Genomic DNA, 6,000 nt, shown 5'->3' on the forward strand with positions numbered 1-6,000 from the left:
TTTTAATCTCGATTTTGTCCCTACTACCAGCTGGAAAAAATTCCTATTTAAATCATCCCAAACACTTTCTAAATCTTTAATTGTTTATAATATTTATTACTCATTAATTTTTTCATTTTGCATTAACTTCTCTCTTGATCATTTTTTCAAAACTCTTATTCTTTCTCATATCTCTCTCTCTGTCTCTAGAAAATATCACCATTGTAGCTATGGCCATGGCCATCCACTCGTAACCACCATCGTCATTCGTCATTAACCACCACCACCTTTACCGGCCACTACCACCACCATTGTTCACCAACCATCTCCACCGTCACCGATCTATACTTCACCATCTCTCAACAGTTTGACTCGCTCGCTTAACATTGTCGTCTTCCTTTCTCTTTGACATTACCGTCACTCTTTTTTCATCCTCCATCATTCATGTGCCATCACCATCGTTCTTCTTCAATCATCAATCCACCATCTTCAACGTCGAACTTTACCAATGATTTCAAGTCTAGTTGTTTTCAATGCCGATCTACCATTTTCGGGGCCAATCTGGTATTTTACATGGTCGCCGATGAGATAGAGACTCTTTCCACAGTGTGCTAGTGAAGATCTACATTTGTAAAACATCTTAAACTAATATGATGAATTTATCACTTAATTCAGTGATAAATTTATCCTTAATTTGTTTAATATGTTGTGGACTGTTGTTGCTGGATTTTTTATATTAATACAATGATAAATTTATCACTGATTTTTGTTCATGTTATATTTATCACTTCCATCTTCCTCACTCCCTTTCTCTCTTTTTTATTCTCTTAAACCAAATCAGATGTATCAGTGATAAATGTATCACTAATATATTTCTTTGAATCTTGTGTTGATTTGTGACAATGATGACGAGATTTTTTTTTTTTGTAATCTTTTAATAAACAACCCATGAGAACTTTATCAAGGAATATGTTTATCACTGTTAAATTTATTACTGAATATGTTTTTGAATCTTGTGTTAATTTGTGTTGATGATGATGAGATTTTCTTTTTATAATTTTTTTAACAAACAGCTAGTGATAAATTTATCATTGAATATGTCTATCAATGATAAATTTATCACTAAGAATATATTTGAATCTTATGTTGATTTGTGATTATGAATACGAGATTTTCTTTTTCTTTTTTTAATTTTTAACAAACAGAAAGTGATAAATTTATTGTTGAATGTGTCAGTCATAATTTTTTTTATTGGATTTGTCTTTGAATCTTTGTGTTGATCTACAAATGTGAAGAATTATTTTCTAGTAAGTACTCATTATCCCCCTCCTCTATTTTTTTCATCATTCTCTTCTCTTTTTCTCTTGTTGCTAGCATGGCAATATTGACATGACAAAAATGGAAAATGGCCAAAAAAATATTGTCAAAGGTCTAAAGTGGTCTTCAGTGGCCGATTGAGAGAAAGAGAGAGTGTGGAACAGTTGTGCGATTTCTACATGTGGGCTGAATGTCAAGGGTAAAATGGAAAGACGTGCTAAATTATTTTGGGTCAAGACCTCATGGGAATTAAATCAAATTTAAAGGGCCGGCCCATAACTCCCCCTTTACTCTATGCATTAGAACTATAAAAAAATAAAATAAAATTCACCCTCTAACTATTAACAGCTTACTATTCCACTTAAATTTTCATCCTCTTGTTGAGAATGCTCTGTAGGGTATCTTGCTTAGGGGTTTATTCTTGCTGTCATGTGCAAGTACTCATCCCTTCTTGGTAAGGGTTTGACGGAGGTTAGGTGTGTGTTTGAGAATGTTTGCACGGTGATAGCAGTCATGACAGACTCCATTAATGAGTTAACAAAGCGACTAGTTCTTATGGAAGAGAAATAGGACACAGTGATGGTAAAGGAGTTGCTTACAAAATCGGTGGAAAAGACATCTTGGTTATGTTTGGTGGGGAAACTATTAACTTCGTGCAAAGGCTATGAAAACCACCCGGTAACATTCGCTAAAGGCCTTAACCCTATTCCTCATGACGACTTCTTACTAACTCTCGATTTTACCCTTAGGTTAACGGATCCGTAATATTGTCCTTAGACTGTATATAGTCTATAGTGACAACACACGAGAGTAGTCATTGTATGGAACTATGTTTTTGACAAAAAATGTCTAAACTTTCCGTCTGTGCCTACCAATACTTGATTGGTTGTCGCAAAGTATAGAAAATTGCTAACACAAGGTTTGATAAACATGGAATATCATCAAGAAAATGGCAAAGCCATTCAGCTACTTTAATACTAAATTATGATTCCATCATTGATCTTGTGACACACATCTGCTTGGAAGATCTCCAAGACACGGTTACAACTCCAATTAAAGAAAACATACCCACTAATGGATTTGTAGTCTTTATATTAGATATCCAGTAGGCACCTTTGTACCCTTCTAGTATAACAAGATATCAACTGTTATGTAACCTATAATCCCGTATGTAGTGTAAATAATCCAACACCCGCATAATGCCCTTATAATGAATAGCATTAGGATTACTGGTGTATCTACTAAGCCTGCTAACTGAATAGGCTATACTTCGCCTTGTGCAACTCATCAGATACTTTAAATTTTCAATGACCCGAGAATATTCTAGTTGAAATACATTTTCACCATTATTCTCGGCCAAATGTAAACTCAAGTCTACTAATGTCCTCAACACACTTGTATCTATGGGTGTGCGTAGTGCGGTTCAAACGGTTTGAGAGTAAAATTACAAATTGAATGGCGAATTGGCGGATTGGCAAATCGCGGTTTGAGCAGTTTTGGGCAGATTGGTAGATTAAAGAATATTCTAACCAATTATCAAATACTTGCATAATATTTTTTTTATATATATAACACAAATTAATTTTACATAATATGATTCATATATAACTACTAATTTGTAACAAATTACACATTTTAAATCTCTCTCACACTCATTTTTACTTTGATATTTTATTGGAAGTTAAAAAATATATATGCATTAAGTATAGCAAAGCAAAGCAGTTTGAAATGAGGATTATAAATTTTAAAGTCTAATCCGCGATTAGCGGATAGAGCGGTATAAATTGATGCAGATCGGTGCGGTTTTAGCAAATTGGGTGGTATTTTGCACAACCCTACTTGTATCTGATTTACTAAATTTCTCAAGTATCTTATAAATATAATGAGACTGAGAAAGTACAATACTACTAAATTTTTTGGTAATCTTAATATCTAGAATCGCATTTGCAAGGCCCATATCTTTCGTATCAAATTTAGAGTTACAACATCTACTTGGTAGTATTGAATATCTTCTCATAACTACCAACAATAAGCATGTCACCTACACACAGGCACAACACGACATATACTATTGTCAACAAAGACATTTGTCAATACCCACTTGACAACATAGTATAGTCAAATTTCTTATACCATTGTTTCGGTGCTTATTTCAAATCATAAAATGATTCTTAAGCGTACAGTCTTTCCTCATCCTAGAATCTACAAACCCTTCGGGTTGTTCCATAAAGATTTATTCAACTAAATCTTCATATAGGAAAGCTATTTGAACATCCATCTTGATGTATCTCTCGATTTTATACAATTGCAATCACACTCACTATAACTGGTGATCACGTATTAAAGTAATCCAGGCATTCTCTTCACCGGTATCCTTTGATAACAAACATGTCTCATCGGCTTTCATTCATTTGCATCCCAATTATTACTACCTCTGCAAGTTCAAGTTAATTTAATAACTACTTTCTAGAGAAATCACAATTTCAAAGAAGCTTTTAGCCTCACTAGCCACCATATAAGTTTAAGAAGATTCAATAGAAGAACTTTAAAGTTCTAGTATGTTTATATCTTCTAGGCTTATCTCTTTCCTCATGAAAATTGCTTCATCAATTCCATGATTGTATTCTTGTGTAAATCTGAATATCATATTCATCTACAAGAAAACCGATATGCATTACTATATTATGTATAACCGTTGAACACAAAGTCAACGGATTTTTAGGTCTATCTTACCTGCTTGGGTTTAGGTATTGCCACCTTTTGCATGACACCTCCATATTTGTAGAATTTATACGAAGGCTCCCGGCCTCTCCAAAAATTCATACAGAGTCTTTAAACAATTTTTTGTGTCACAATGATTATGAAACTCTCAAAATCATATCACAAAAAACACATTCCCAGACCGTCATCAACTAAATTAGGTCTTATCCGAATTCAATGCACCAAACAAGTTTGGTCACACAAATCACTTTGAAGTCAATAGCCTTACTATTAGGAAACACAGATCTAGTGTTCAATAATCTACTATTCAAAACTTTATAACATGGTCAGTAGTCTTATCAATAAGAATCATTAATTTCTCAGTATGTGGTCAGTAGACTTTTCAATACTAGAAATCACAATATCTTGATGTATCTTGGCATGTGATCAGTAGTCACTCTACTACTAGGAATCACAACGTCTTGATATAGGATTAGTAGACTATTTCATTACTAGGAATCATCACGTTTTGACATCTGATTAGTAATCTGTTTACTATTAAGAACCACAATCTCATAACTGAGTAGCCAGTGGTCTGACACCCCCTAAGAACCACCAGTTTTCTATCTCTATGATCAGTGATCTTGCACTTACTAGGAGCCACTAATTCAAGAATATATTCAGAATTATAAAAATTCAAAAAATAAATTCACCCACCCTAACGGGTTGTCTCATCTTTGCTCTTAAGTAAAGTCACATAACAGTCATACATGCTATAATTGCCACGAGGATAACATGCTAATTACCTCTGATTAATTTAGAGATATTATCACGCAATCTTATGATTTCCTTTAATCACACTTAATCTCTCTAGATCTTCCTTTAAGAACCTTGCAACGCTTAAGGATGTCAGATAGAGCAATATTTTCTGTTGTCACTTCTTGAAGCTATTTCTGAAAAATTACAATAGAATTTCACTATTCTGTTTTTCCATAAACTAAACTTAACACTAGAAAAATTGAAAGTTCGAAATTTAATTCAAAATCGATCTCACCACTTACCCTAGAATCAAACATGGTCAAGAAAGTTTTCAGAAACACTAGAGGGGTCACACCGATCCCACTTAAGACCCAGTTAACCTTAGACAAAACTTTCAAAATTATGTTGGCTCCTAGTTCATAGGAAACAAATTTAGATTAAGTTTTTCAAGAGGATAAACTAGGTTAAAATAAATCAAGTTTACAAAACTTACAAGCAATTAAAAATTACTATTAGAGGGCACCACTCATAAAAGTTAACCGGTACTCCCGAAACTGAGCCCATTATTTCTGAATAAAAATCAAAAATATTTTAACTAAAGCTAAAATTTGGTTTCTTTTCTCAAAACAATACACTTTGGAAATAACCAGATTATAACCGATGACTTTCTCAAAACTTGGTTTCCTACCACTTCGAGAATAAAAAGATTAAACCCAAAGACTTTCTCTAACAACAAAGGTTTAAAACCAAATCCATCTTAGGCCTCGTTTGGGAACAGACTAATTTAGTAACTTTTTGGCTATTTGGCTAAAAAGGTAGGTAAAAAAAACTTGTATGTTTGGGATGACTTTTTGGCTAATTACGAAAAGATGTGCAAAAAGTAGAGAGAAAAGAGAATATTTGACTTTTTGGTATGGGTTGTTGACTTTTTGGCTAATTGGCTAAAATAGCCTCTTGCCAAACGAGGCCTTAGTTGTCATTTCTGAACATAACTCAGAAATACTCTTTAGTCAAGGCTAAACACTTTGGTTTCTATTACAAAAAAACCAAACCACTTTGGGAATAATAAAATTAATTCCAAAGATTTTTTTCTAAACCCGAAGGTTTATAATTTTTTTCTTTTCCACTTTCCTTTCACTATGGTGAAGCTATTACAAATTAGAAATTAAAACTACTAAAAATTGAAATGCAACAATTACAATTAAAAATAATCCAAAATTTCAAAAACAAAATTGACAGTTGCAT

The sequence above is a fragment of the Camellia sinensis genome, chromosome 7 (assembly GCF_055761805.1).
Source record: "Camellia sinensis isolate YWXY chromosome 7, ASM5576180v1, whole genome shotgun sequence".
Lineage (NCBI taxonomy): Eukaryota > Viridiplantae > Streptophyta > Magnoliopsida > Ericales > Theaceae > Camellia > Camellia sinensis.